Source organism: Rattus norvegicus, chromosome 3 (assembly GCF_036323735.1).
Source record: "Rattus norvegicus strain BN/NHsdMcwi chromosome 3, GRCr8, whole genome shotgun sequence".
In the NCBI taxonomy this organism is placed as follows: domain Eukaryota; kingdom Metazoa; phylum Chordata; class Mammalia; order Rodentia; family Muridae; genus Rattus; species Rattus norvegicus.
The window spans coordinates 15,355,326-15,369,906 of NC_086021.1; positions in this window are offsets into that span (position 1 = coordinate 15,355,326).

Consider the following 14,581-nt stretch of genomic DNA (forward strand, 5'->3'; position numbering starts at 1 on the left):
TGTAGTAATTCATCAGAAGTGGGAAAAAGTATGGGGCTTAATTTTAGTTTTCTGTTGGTCTGATAAATACACTCACCAGAGCCAGCTTGGGAAGGGAAATCTTCATTTCATCTTATCTGTTCCAGCCCATCATCAAGGAAAACCAAGACAGGATTGTGAAACAGGAACTACAGAGACTGCTCACTGGCTTGCTTCTAAGCTCACATTCAACTTCCTTTACAGAATCCAGAGCCACCTGCATAGGGCGGTGCTGCCCACAGTAGACCAGGCTCTCCAACATCAGTGAACAGTCAAGGAAATGCCACCTGGACGTAGTCAAGGCCAATCTGATGGAGGAGGCTCCTCGAGGGAGGTTCTTTCCTCCAAGACTAGCCATCACAAGAAATCAATGAAAATAAAAAAAAAAAGAAAAGAAATCAATAGCTTCAGGGGGAGCATGGCTTATCCATGGAGGGTGCCTCCATGTGAACGCAACAGTTGATCTTGTAGATATATTCTGTAACATGTTTTATAACCCCTCTCACCAAACCCCGTTCTAACCCAATCACCTAAGGGGAGATGGAGTGGAAAGTAAGTTTTAAAAACATAATTGGAGCACAAAGAAACGCTTCTTTGAAATAAAGCAAAAAAGGAAGCATTTCTGCATCCTAGATGCTTTCTTCGCATCACCTGTGCAAAGATAATGAAAACCGTTACGTTCCAGGTACAATAATTTCCAATGTTACAAATCATATAAATAATACTGCTTATCATTCATAAAACACATTGGCACTAATCGTTTTGATGTGTTTTTCTAACTCACACCTAATGTAGATCTGATGGACTGGAATTGTTCGCCTGCTCATTTATACATGAGGGAAGTGAGGTTTAAAGGTCGAGACAATTTCCCAATACTCTAAGATAATAAATGGCAGAGTAAGACAGCCGCACTTTCTCTGGCTTCATGGCATGGCTTCGTGAGAAATGCAAGTCAGGGTACCTTGGCAGGGAATTCCAAGGATCAGTACATGGCACCTGAAAGTTGTCTTGGATGCAAGACTGGGAGTGAGGCTCAAGTCAGCCGAGCCACAGCTCAGGATTCCTGAAACAGAACACCAGAATATGTTAGAGAGCGAGGAGACTAAACTAAACTTCTGGGAGTCCTCAGCAGATTGTACAGATCCAGGGCTGAGGGTTCATAAGTGTGTTGGTCTTTGTGGGGGTGGAAAGGAACACTTATTTAGATCCCCACCTCCTACTATGTGCTACTACAGTGGAGGCAATGCCTTAAATCCAAGGTTTTTTGTTTTGTTCCTGTGTATGTGTGTGTGTGTGTGTGTGTACATACGTGCATGTGCAGTGTAAAATGTAGGGACTAATCCATTTCTCTTCTACCTTATTGATTGAAGCAGCATTTCTCAGTCAAACCCAGAGTTCACCAATATGACTAGTCTTGACAGCTATCTTGCCCTGGGGATCTGCCCTATCTCTACCTCCCTGGACTGGGATTCTATGTGGGCCACAAAGCCTACCCATCATTTACCTGAGACCTGTGAGTCATCTACTCAACTGCTAAGGTTCATGTCCGGGTGTTGGACCCATCTCTGTGGTGATTACAAATACCTGTTTCTCTTTTATCTACTTGTCCCCAGATCCACTCTCCCTGCCTTCTACGCCAATATCCTGCTCTGGAATTAAATAAATGAATACATACGTGTGTGTGGTTGCATAAGCATAAGCACGGGAGGTCAGAGGTCAACCTTAGCTGTCATCCTCAGTCTCTGGCTCAACTCCCTTCAGTGGTCGAGTTGACACACCTGGGAAGAGGAGACTGTAGCTGCTTGTTTTCTAATACTAATTGGGTTCCCCAAATAAGTTTGTAGGAGAAAGTCTGCACGTAGCTTTTGGGAACCTGCCCGCAGTTAATTCTGATTGGTGAATAAAGATGCTAGCCGCCAATAGCTGGGAAAGAGAGAAAGAGAGAGAGAGAGAGAGAGAGAGAGAGAGAGAGAGAGAGAGAGAGAGAGAGAGAGAGAGAGACGGGATTTAGGGTTCCCGGGCTTGGGTTCTGGAGCAAGCAGGACAGAGAGGTCCCCATGCCTTAGGGGAGTGTGGAGGAGGGGAGACAGAGGCTTCCATGGAAGGGAAATAACATGCAGAAGGGCAGAGCTGCCTTATAAAAGGGCTAAGAGATCATGGCCCAGAGGGCTGCACCTTGGAGTCAAGAACAGACAAGATGAAGCATAGAAATTAGTAAATAGTAACTTGGAGTTATTGCTGGGAGGTGGATTCTAACAGGATGGAGGGTAGGCAGCTGCCCAGCTATGGGCTGCTTTAGATATAGAGGCTGGGCGTGTTTCTTTCATTCGGGAACAGAAACCATTGAGGTGAGTAACCCCGCGTCGGGATTTATAAATTTTTTTTTTTTTACTACAGGGGACCTCAGCTGAGGATTTGCCTCCATTGCATTTGCTTGTGGAAAGACTGTGAGGCATCTTTTGGAATAATGATTGGCGTGTGGAGGCCCACTGTGGATGGCGCCACCTCTGGGGCCTCTACTGGTTACAGAAGAAAGCACGTTGACCAAGCAATGAGCAAAGAGCCAGTAAGCGGTTGTTCCTCCACGGCCTCCGCTTCAGCTGCTGCCTTCAAGTCTCTGCCTTGAGTTCCTGCCCTGACTTTCTTCCTGATGGGCACTGATCAAGCTGAAGTCAACCCTTTCCTCCCTGAGATAGTTCACACAGTATTTCCTCAGAGCAAAGAGAAGGAACTGAGGCAGGTCCACCCTGCCTTGCTTTGTTTTCTTGCAACAAAGTCTCACACTTACACCCCAAACATACCAGTGGAGCATGTGGACAAGAGAACAGCGGGGATGCATCTGTCCACCTCTCGGGTACCAGGATTCCAGGCCACCATGTCTGACTTTTATTTTTTAATGTGGGTTCTAGGGACCGAACTCAGACCCTCATACTTTCATGGCAAACACTTTACTGGCTAAGCCAGCTCTTTAGCCCGAGAACCCCACCTCAGGACCTTGGAAAGCCTTTCCTCTGTCAGACCACAGTCTCTCTTTAAGGCTCACGTTCCTTCCATGACAATGCCATGTGGGTTAAATTCCTAATCAGAAGACAGGAAGCCACGTGAGCTATGAAGGATTTGGCATTGTTTCTCAATAGGGTGGCATTTTTCATTTGTAAAATGTGAAGTTTCTGGAAGAAACCTCATCTGCCTTATACTCCACAAAAAAAGGAAATACCTGTAGTCCATGAAGTATAACTTAACACCCAGAGTCATCATGAAGAAGGCAGGGGTGGATATCATCTGTGTTGTGTGGTCCTGAGAAAGGTCAGATATTAAGCAGATAGTTATCAAACATTTAACGGGGAGAGGGGCGATAAAAGAATGTAACTTTAAAATTATATTGACTTCACTCTTCTTTGGGCAGAAACATTTTAAATAATATTCCATTGTCCTTCCTGGTGTGTGTGTTTTAATTGTTGTATCACATCCACCTCCTAGGACATTGGTCCTTATTTGAGTGTGTGTTTGCTAATTGCTAAGGAGGTCCTGGGAAGAGGCTGGCAATGTGGGGTTCTGATAGGACAGAAGGTGAGTTCAATTGAGGCTGGAAGTAATTCTGGCCTGAGAAGGCAAACACAATAAATATATCTGCTGGGAATATGTCTGGTCACAGTAATATGAAACCAATCAGTATCCCTTAATCCCAAGGGTGTGATTGACTTGGGAAGATACACCAAAGCACACACAGCATCAGTTCATCAGCCCAGCCATCCCACAGGACTCTTGGCTCATCCATCTTTCTCATCTTACAGCCCTCAGTAATTGGCTGTAATGTAGTCACAAGATGGCGGCTGCATCCCCAGAGACCACATCACACTCCTCCACAGCAGAACTCCAACCCTGGATGGGAGGAAGAGGAAGAGAGATGAAACTGTCTTGGATAGCTCCCTATTTATGACAGACAGAAAAAAATCTTTGCTCAGAAGATTTTTGGTGTGTCTCAGTGAGTCTTCTGATGCACCTCAACACCAGTGACATGCACAGGACAAATATAGTATGACTGATTCAAGCTAATCAGGATGCCCTCAATAGATTAAAGGATAGAAAGTCAGTTATACTAATATCCAAATGAAACTGGCTATTTGCAGTGAGAATTTTGGTGTATTTAAAAACATAGAGATATGATAAGAGTATGTTTTTGTTTTAATCCAGGCTGTGGGGTATGGGGTTGCTTCCGATTGTCAACAGTGGCTGACTACGATTTGCCTCGTGCTCTGGCAGGGGCGTGATTTTGCCAGCAGCAGATAGATTTTGCACGTGTGTAACATTTGGGATGCTGGAGACTTTCCAGAGAACATATAAATTCTAGAGCCCCAGAGGTGGGCTGCTGTTGGTTGCAGTTTGTTAAATAGTCACGCCCAAAGAAGAAATTAAACATCCTGACAATGAAGATCAAACGTGCCCCCAAGGAACTCGATGCCCCTAATCAACAGGAGGTCGTCTAATGGTGATAGAACCCCTTTCCCTCTCTCCTCTTTTCTCTACTGTCTAGTGTTAGGGGGTTGAATGTGAAAGAAAGGAAAACCTACAAAGTAGCGAAAGGACGGCTAGAGCTATTGAATGAAGGTCCATCATCAGCCACAAAGTATAAGGCGTGTGTATCAGGTAACAACAGAGACAATTTTAGGAAACCGGCCAGTTGGAGGTCACTGTGATTTAAATGGAATTTAGCAGCTCAGCAAAGAGGTATCTTCCCTTCCCAGTCATTTGGGGACATGTTACAATTCAAGGGGATATCCTTGTTTCTTCCATATGTCTCAGTCTCTCTCTCGTTCCTCACACTCTGGTGTCTGAAGTGGAAATTTCTGGTTGTCCTGTGATGCAGACTCCTTTGGGGTTTGGTTAAGGGAAGTCATGTGATATTTGGAGAGATTACGAGTATGACTCAGTAGACACTGATGAGGTGCTTGCATTGTCTGCCTGCAATCCCTCCTTGGTCTCGATTCTCACTGACCTTCAATTTATTGAGGTGTGGAAAGAGCTGCTTGTGTTCCAGCTGGTTCTGGTCACTCCTGCTGACTAGTGCCAGTTTGGTGGAGGCCTGACTGTTTTGGTAGATTGTGCTACCAGTGCTGACTTGTGTTTGGTGACATTTTTTTTTCAACTGGACTATTGGTATCCTGACACTACTGGACTGGACTGCAGGTGTCCTGACTGCTCAGATGGGATTTGCCCCAAAGAACTACTTCTAAACAGGTCCACATCCACTTGCCCTATTTATCACCTTTTCTCCCCTACCTTTGGACAGTGGGCCAGAAGGGGTCTCTAAGCATTTGAGAACCCTTATTAAAGTAGGTTTGAAAAAAATCTAAGTCTACATGTATCCCCATATAATGAAGGGGTGTCAGACTCTTTTCCATTACAACTTATTTTCCCTTGGATCTGTTTTTGCAACTATGTCCTCTTTAAAGAAAGTGCTCTGGGGGTTTTCTGAGGAAAATTCGTTACATGCATGGATGTTTAATAACATATTTTCCCATTTGTGTGTATGCATATATGCATATGTGCTATGCGTGTATGTGTTCATGTGTGTGACATGCAGGCCAGAGGACAAATTTACCTTGTTTTTGACCCAGGATCTCTCTGTGGCCTGAATCTCACCAGTATAGGCCAGAAGGGCTGGCAGTAAATCCCAGGAATTCTCCAACTCTTGGTACAAGAACTTATACCCAGGCTTAGTTTTTACCTTGTGTCTAGTTCCTCAGGCTCCACCCCAAGCTGTCTCCCTCATCCCAAGCCGTGTGTTTGAAAAGGAAAAATTAAGTAACTCTTAGGACTAATGGCCTGACCAGAGTGATTCAAGCACCATAAGGGCATTACACACAAAGAGAGGGAATTCTGCGCATTGAGATGAGAATGTTAAAAGGAAACCCAGAGCCTATTAGGGAAAGATGAAAACTGTGTCTTCATTCACTCAAGACAAGACTCAACAGAAACCCAAACTTGTGTCAGCTTATTTCCTATGAAACTGCATAAGCTTGTTTCTTATTTAAGAGGCATAATCCCTTTTCCCTCTGATGCTGTCCCTAATACGCCAAATGAAGCAGGGAAGGGCTCCCTACAGCTGTGGGTTTGTGTGTAGACCAGGACCAGATTGTCCCACCCCAATGTCATATTGGCACTTACAATTGGCCAGGTGACAGCAATGTCTGGCTATCACTTCTGAAGATAAGCAGGAACGTGCAAGGTCACAGAGCAGAATGCATTGATTTTCATCGTGAAATTGGGAAACATAACGTTCACATTTCCTATTTCGTTAGATGGGAAACCTTGTGCATACCCCGCCCTATTAGAGAAGTCTCTCTTTGGACAATAGAACAAGGATTGCACTAAGACCAGTATTATCTTGAAAAACATGTACATGAGACTGGTCTCCAAGACAAGAGGTGTGTGTGTGTGTGTGTGTGTGTGTGTGTGTACTCGTGACTTGTGTATGTGCAGGCATGTAGAGGTCAGAGGACATTTTTGGGTGTCATTCCTCTTTGAAATAGTTGTACTTAGTCAGGGGAGACACATACATGCTACAACACATATGTAGAGACCAAGGGACATGTTGTAGGATTCAGTCCCATCTTCCACCTGGTGAGTCTTGGGGACTGAACTCAGATCCTCAGGCGTGGTGGCAAGTGCCCTTGCATGCTAAGCTATCTTGCCAGTGCCTGTCTTGGTTTTTGAGGTAGGCTTTTCTCACTGGGATCTGGGAACTGATGGCTGTGATGGTTTGGGTGCATGCGTGCCTGTGTCCCTGCGTGTGTGTGTGTGTGTGTGTGTGTGTGTGTGTGCGTGTGCATGTATATTCAGCCCAGGTCTGGCAGCATTAGAGGGTATGGCCCTGTTGGAGTGGATGGGCTTGTTGGAGTGTGTTACTGTGGGTGTGTGCTTTAAGACCCTCATCCTAGCTACCTGAAAGCCAGTATTCTCCTAGCAGCCTTCAGATGAAGATGTAGAACTCTCAGCTCCTCCTGCATTATGCCTGCCTGGATGCTGCCATGTTCCCACCTTGACGGTAATGGACTGAACCTCTGAACCTGTAAGCCAACCCCAATTAAATGTTGTCTTTATAAGAGTTACCTTGGTTTGGTGTCCATTCATAGCAGTATAACCCTAAGTAAAACATTGACTTTGGGGTGGCCAGTCAACTTCAGAGGTCCCCAGGTCTCTTTCTCCCTGATTCTGGGGTCAGAGGGCATGCTACCACATTAGACTTGTAAGTTGGCTCTGGGGATCCAGGGTGAGGTCTCCATGCATGTACAGCAAGCAGTTTACCTGCTGACCCAAATCCTTTAGCTAACAAATGGGTTTAAAAGGAGATAGAGGTAGACCCCAGGTGCCTGACATCAGGGAAGCTGAGCTCTGGTGCACACAAGGGCAGCTGTTACAGGGTGAGGGTCATGGTACAGGGTACATTGGGGCCAAGGAGAGATAACAGGGACATTCTTGGGACTTAGGTTGCCTGTGCTGCCTCCAAACAGAAGCCTGATGATGCCGGTGCAAGCTGGAGGAGAGCCATCTCCATCGGTAGAGGTTGCTGTGATCTAAATGTCTCCCCTACCCCACCCCTAGGAAGATGTCACCAAAGACGACATCATTGGGAAGCAGCACTTTGGAGGGTGTGACCTCAGTCATAAAGAGGGACTCATCCTCTGTGTTATTGGTGCACTTATGTTTAAAGAGAACCCCCAGAGAGCTTGCTGGACCTTCTCAGCCCAGGAAAATATAGACAGAACGCACCATCTACAAGCCAGGTGGCAGGCTTCAGTAAATTTGCCAGGACTCAGATCTTGGACTTGAAGCCTCGTTATCAGCCATCCAGTCTCTGAGACTGGAGTGACAGCAAGCTGGCTGGTTCCTGGGTGAGGCAGGGATCAGCCAGGAGAGGGGTGAACATACAATGTTTTTCTTGATTTCTAGTGAGAACAGAATGCAGATGAATGCTTCAAGGCTAAGCAATATGTGTGGCACGGCTTGGTTAATCTCGGGCCCAAAATATAAAGCAAACAAGAAAAATAAATTGTATGAGAGAGTTGGCAGACATCACTAATCTTCGTTGCTGACTTGAGTGGCTCTGAATTCAATTAAAATGCAGGCATCTGGGCACTCTTGTGAGGGATTTTCTTGATCAGGTTATTTGAATCAGGAAGATTTGCTCTAAGTGTGGGTGGGACCTTCTGGTGGCAACCCAGATTTAAGAATGTGAAAGAAGGAGGGTTTGATTTTTGTCTGCCTGCCTTCACTCTCACTGGCAAGTTCATCTCTCCTGTGGCTGCTGCATTCGTCTGCTAATATTCTAACCACCTTCTCTGATATCTCATTGTAGACTGAAGACCAACACCTCCAGGAAACTCACGTGCCTTCAGCACCTGGTTAAGATGGCTGAGGCATCAATCATCATAGACTGAGCAGCCAATGGGGTTCTCAGGACCCTTGCATGAGACAGCCATTGTTAGATTATCCAGACAGTGTCCTTAAGCCAAATTACCTTTTGATGTATTTGGTGGTTTGAATAGGAGTGGGCCACCATAGACTCATGTGTTTGAATGCTTGACCCATGAGGAGTGATACTATTAGGAGGCGTGGCCTTGTTGGAGTAGGTGTGGCCTTGATGGAGTAGGTGTGGCCTTGTTGGAGTACGTGTGGCCTTGTTGGAGTAGGTGTGACCTTGTTGGAGTAGGTGTAGCCTTCTTGGAGTAGGTGTGACCTTGTTGGAGTAGGTGTGGCCTTGTTGGGGTGGGTGTGGCCTTGTTGGAGTAGGTGTGGCCTTGTTGGAGTAGGTGTGGCCTTGTTGGAGTAGGTGTGACCTTGTTGGAGTAGGTGTAGCCTTGTTGGAGTAGGTGTGACCTTGTTGGAGTAGGTGTAGCCTTCTTGGAGTAGGTGTGACCTTATTGGAGTAGGTGTGACCTTGTTGGAGTAGGTGTGGCCTTGTTGGAATAGGTGTGGCCTTGTGGGAGTGGATGTTGCCTTGTTGGAGTGGGTGTGGCCGTGTTGGAGTAGGTGTGGCCTTGTTGGAGTGGGTGTGGCCTTGTTGCAGTGGGTGTGGCCTTTTTGGAGTAGGTGTGACTTTGTTGGAAGAAGTGTGCCACTGTGGTGGCTTTGCATTGAGATTTGTATACTAAAACTATCCCTTTCTGCTGCCTGTGCTTCAAGAACTTTGGGCTCCTCCAGCACCATGTCTGCCTGGATGCTCCCATGATTCCTGCCATGATGATAATGGACTGAACCTCTGAAACTGTAACCCAGCTGCAATGGAACCTTTTCCTTTGTAAGAGTTACCTTGGCTGCTGCGTGTGCAGTCATGAGCATGCTCAGGCGACAGAAGAGTCTTGCCTCTAGTGTCCTCCACTGTGGTAAAAAGAAGGTCCAGTTGGACCCAAACGAGACCAATAAAGTCGCCAATGCCAACTCCCGTCAGCTGATCAGGAAGCTGATTGAAGAAGGCCTGATCATCTGGAAGCCTGTAACTGTCCATCCTCAGACTCGCTGACAGAAACACACCTTGAAGGGCAGGCATATGGTCATAGGGAAGGGAAAGGGCACTGCCAACATGTGGGTGCCTGAGAGGGTGACCTGGATGAGAAGGATGAGGATCCTGCACCGGCTTCTCAGGAGATAATGGGAATCTAAGAAGATGGACTGCCATATGTATCACAGCCTGTACCTGAAGGTCAAAAGGAATGTATTCAAAAACCAATGGATTCTTATGGAGCAGATCCTCAAACCGAAGGCAGACAAGGCCCGAAAGAAGCTACAGGCTGACCAGGCTGAGGCTCGCAGGTTTAAGACCAGGGAAGCTCAAAAACGCATGGGAGGAGCACCTCCAGGCCAAGAAGGAGGAGATCATCAAGACTCTGTCCAAGGACGAGGAGACCAAGAAATAAAGCTTCCTTCACGTCTGTGCATAGTGACCTCACTGTGGCCTCACATGATCAGTCATTAAAATAAAACAATCCTTAAAATAAAAAAGAGTTACCTTGCCTATGGTGTCTGTTCACAGCTATGGAAATCTAACTAAGACAATGTGTATTCATTCTGCCATTTCTGTTTCTCTGGAAACCCTAATACAATAGCGCTCTAGAGAGAGGAACAAGTACCCACCATACAACATAAATTCCAATTTACTTTTTTGGTGAATATGAAGTTGCTGTGGTTTTTTAAAAAAAAATACAAACTTGTTTTTTTTTGTTTGTTTGTTATGGGGTTGTGTTGTTGCTGCTACTGTTGTTGTCATTGTTGTTCTATTTGTTTTTTAGGAAGAAACACATTAAGCCTCTTCATCCCTGACTGGCTGGCAAAGCCCACATCAGCTAAAGCGATTAAGGCATAAGGAATGTGTGTACAGAAAAACATAAAGTTATTCCTGTCAAGTTCAGTTGAGAGACAACATCGGCCATGTGGGCAAGCCTAGAGCCTCAACCATTTAAGGCAGACAAATCAGGACACACTCTCAGCAGCCTGTCGGGCCAACAGAGACGAGGGGCTGTGTGTTGTGTTGTTATTTTCTTTTATGAATTTTTGCAGCCACCCTGCTCATTAATCGTGTTTATAATGTTAATTTTGGCACTTTTTTCATGGCTCATCACACATTTCCTTAATGAACTGTCAGCTCACACCCCCCCCCATCTCCATTGTAATGACTTTCAAATTAAGTTCATCTGGACCACGGGGGTTTTTAGAAATCTATGATGACAGATAACACAGGGAAAAGAACATGTTTCATTGTATTAGTGGAAAGACATAGTCATTCACCTGCCGCCTTCCCCCAGAGCTGACTGTTCCCAAGCTCGGTGCTGAGACCTCTGCCTCACGGGCACCATCAGAGCCGTGAGATGAGCACTTCCTAACCAGGAGGCATTATACTGACATGACCATACGGTGCTCCCTCACCTACAGCCACCGGGTTCCAAACACCTGGTGTCCCTCCTCCCCTTAAAAGAGAGCTGTTGGTATCCACGCTCAGCGTCACCCATGCCCATAATCCAAAGCTTATACCTTTTAAAAATCAGATGTGTTTATATTATTGAATGTGTGAATGTTCTGGCTCCACAGAACTGTGTGCACCACATGCCTGCCTGATGTCTGAAGAGGCCAAGAGAGGGCATTAGATCTGAAACTGGCCAACAGTTCAACTGTGAGCCCTCATATGGATGCTGGGAATAGAACCTGGGTCCTCTGCAAGAGTAACACGTGTTCTTCATGGCTGAGCCGTCTCTCTAAGCCCCAGAATCTGTGCCCTGTCCCTGGAGATGCTTTGCTACTCTACAAAGCCACATGGGAGACTTGGTGCCCGTCCTCGAGAATAGACTTCACCCTATCAATGAAGAGGATGCCATGGCTGGTGCTATTGTAGACACTAGGAGACTCTGAGTGAAAGTGCCTTGTATGGGGGATCCTGTGAGAACCAAGACTGGAGGAGCACCCTGGACTGGAGAGAGATTGGGTTGGGCCATTGCAGAAGATAAAAGACTGATGGTGCCAAGGACATTTGGGCAATCCCATGAACTATCCAGTCTGGGGTCTTAGTTAGGTTTCCACAGTGGAGAAGAGACACCATGACCAAGGACAACATGTAATCAGGGCTGGCTTACAGGTTTAGAGGGTCAGTCCATGATCATCAAGACAGAAGGCATGGCAGTGTGCAGACAGACATGGTGCTGGAGACGGAGCTGAGAGTTCTACATCTTCATCTAAAAGAATCCAGGAGCAGACTGTCTCCCACATGGCTGGGAGGAGGATTTCAAGAACTCACCCCCACAGCGAGACCCCTCCTCCAAGGAGGACAGCCTCCTAATAGTGCCATTTCCTGGGCAGTGCACATTCAAACCACCACAGGGTCTCTTCACATATATGATAACTGCACCTTTGTTTTAAAGTCTTGCTTAAAGACTCATGATGCTTGCATGAAGAACATTCGTTGGGTCTGGGTGGCTCCAAAACCCCAAGAACATGAAGTCCTGTATCTCATTGAAGTATGAAATTGGTGTGTGTGCACAGCCCCTCTCATCCTCTTCAATATCATAATGTTAAGTGTGTGCAGCTCAAGTGTGCACCCTTTAGTTGCCGGCATGTGTGAGTTCTGAGCCGCACACTCAACAGAATCAGGCATGAGCCTTCTGTACTTTTGTTTATGGCTCTGAACTCTGGCCTAGACTGATGGGCAAGTAGTTCCGGGAAGGAAGATTACTGAGTGCAGCCAAAGGCATGAAGGTATGTGATTTAATTACAGAGCTGAAGGAATCTGGCTGGTTTCTTCCTGTACCACATGAGAGATGAAGTCACTCTGCACAGCCAATTGAAAAAAAGTCACAGAGAAAAGGCACATAGGATGCTTGTTTTACCTAGACTAGATGATGAGCCCCAATCAGATTTAAACATCCATATGTACAGAGGAACCATTGCTTTTTGGTGCAGAGATGCCCGTCCTTTTTAAGCACCCAGTTCAAGATCAGGCAGATCTGGGTGTTTGTTGTGAGAACCCCTCTCTTCCTGTGGAGTCCCCCTCATGACCACTAAGGTGGCCACATGATCCCAAGTTCACCACCATTCTGCTCAGCCCCATAACAGATGAAGAAGAACACATGATTTGGGGAGATGAGATGGGCAGATTTTAGACCATCTCCTATGCACGGCAGAGAGCAGCGTTGAAAGGACTGGAGAAGACTTTGGCTGACCCCAGGCCTTTTCTCACAGAAACAGGTAAAAAACCGCCCCAAAATGTTTCAGTAATGGGTGTTTCCTTCAATAACAGAGAGTTTAAAATAGCACCCTTGCCTCTCCCTCCCTCCCCCAAGAGATGGGCGGCAGGCACACGGGCCACCAGGCTTCCTGTAGGAGAAGCTTCTCTGCTTCCCTCAGAGCAGCTCTCCAAGAAAATAAATAGCATGTGCTCATTATTCAAATGAGGCTTAATTAATGCAGAACTCGCCCCCAAACTTTCCAAGACACCCATAGTAATGAGTTCCCAGTTCTCTTCCCCTCCAGTTTGTGATGTCAAGCTGAAGAGCTGCATGACAGAAGCTGGGAAGCTGAGGACCCGACAGCAGGTTGACTCCACAGTCTCACAGCTTGCAGAAGTATCTCGGCCCCAAAGTCTGTGTTCAGCCATCCTTTCGGGGGTAAAGGTGGTGTGGTTGGTGACGTGCTCCCCAGAGAGCCTCTAAGGTTATAAAAGAGGCTCAACTCAAGAGACTTTGAGGCTGTCTCGAATTTACACACCTGAACCAGCCCCGGCACTAATTTCAGCCAAATCATTTCATAAATAGTACAGGAAAAGGCACTGAGTCACGCTGACCTTTATTCATAGCCTCACGTCCTTGCTCAACCGACGAGAACACACGTCCAGAGTCCTGGAGGAAGCACCATTGTGCCTGTGGTTCGAACAAGACAGGATAAAGGAACTGGAGAGTTAAGGGTGATGCTAAAATCGAGAGAAGCTATCTTCTGGGGTCTAGCCTTTGTCTCCTGATGGCTGAGCATCAGAAACATCAACGCAACCGACCCAGTCAAGGCTGCCTGCAGAGATAGTGCACGTTTTCCTAAAGATATCTCAGTCGAGGTTGAGAAACACATGGGCCTGAAGAGAGAGCCCATCAGTTAAGAGCATGTTCCAAACTCGCAGGGAACCCAAATTCTGTTCTTAGGATCCACTTAAGCAGCTCTCAGCTGCCTGTAAATCAGCTCTCGGGAACCTCAGGTTCTCTTCTGGCCTCCAAGGGAATCTGCAAACAATATGCATGCATGTGCATGCGTGTGTGCACACACACACACAATTGAAACTGCCCTTACTGAGGGTCAGGAAGTGTATGGTCTCTGGTTTCACGGTGTTACTAATCCACTCTCATCCCTAGACCCAAACGATGTAACTCATAAAATCATCATGGAACTTTATTTACAAAAAGAAAATCACCTAAGAGAAACAAGTCACGGGCTAGAGAGATGGGTCAGTCCTAAAGAGCAATGGCTGCTCTTGCAGAGGACCCGAGTTCCATTCCCAGCACCCACGTGGAAGCTCACAACCATCCATAAGTCCAGTTCGAATGGATCAGACACCCTCTTCTGATATCTAAGGGTACGTATGCATATAGCACATGAACATAGGTGCAGGTACATATAAAATAACAAAATAAATCTAAAAAATTTAAATAAAAACAGGTACATTCAATCACTATATTTTACCTAATTTTAAACTTCACTTTATCCTTCAACCTTGCTGTAAATGATATCTTTTGATCAATGGTGCTTGAAAAGCCACAGAGTTGTGTATAAAGCTCTCTCTAAATGCCCATGTTCAAATCAGAAACAGTGACAGTCACCTTCTCTGTGTAATAAACTCACTGGTTTCCCCCTGTGGTGTAGTAGGGGATCTAGCTTTACCTGAATGGAGGTCCCTGAGTGGAACAGGAACTGCTCAGGCTGTGACTGCAGAATCCAGTGTCCCCACCACTGCTGACAAAGGACAGAGCCCTCCCCACGGGTCCCACACACTCCAGATGCTGCTGCAATAATCGAGCCTCTTGACTTCCCTCTC